Below are 454 nucleotides of genomic sequence, written 5' to 3' on the forward strand. Positions count from 1 at the left end.
GAGCTTTTTATAGTTTTCGGTTGTTTACCGTTTTGCTACTTATTCATCATTTATTTATATGACAGGTTGAATAAGTTTCCGTGCGTACATCTTTTCTTGGTTGTTGTTATTTTTTATTTTTCTTGTCGCTTTATCGTTTATTCATATGACAAATTCAATAAGTCTCTGTGTGTACGTCTTTTCTTGGTTGTTGTTGTTTTTACTTTTCTTTTCGGTATATCGTCTATTCATTTGACAAATTCAATAATTCTTTGCGTGTACGTCTTTTCTTGGTTGTTGTTACATTTTACTCTTCTTTTCGCTTTATCATCTTATTCATATGACAAATTCAATAAGTCTCCGTGCGTACTTTTTGTTGGTTGACTCACTCTTTGTCGAATATTATATGCTTGAGTCGGGTAAAACTTAAAGATAATGTTTACAATTTTATCATTTTCCCTCCTCACAGTAGCTA

The sequence above is a fragment of the Hydra viridissima genome, unplaced genomic scaffold (genome assembly GCF_058129835.1).
Source record: "Hydra viridissima isolate aposymbiotic clone 2 unplaced genomic scaffold, HvirCarnegie_v1 scaffold_13, whole genome shotgun sequence".
NCBI classification, from domain to species: Eukaryota; Metazoa; Cnidaria; class Hydrozoa; order Anthoathecata; family Hydridae; genus Hydra; species Hydra viridissima.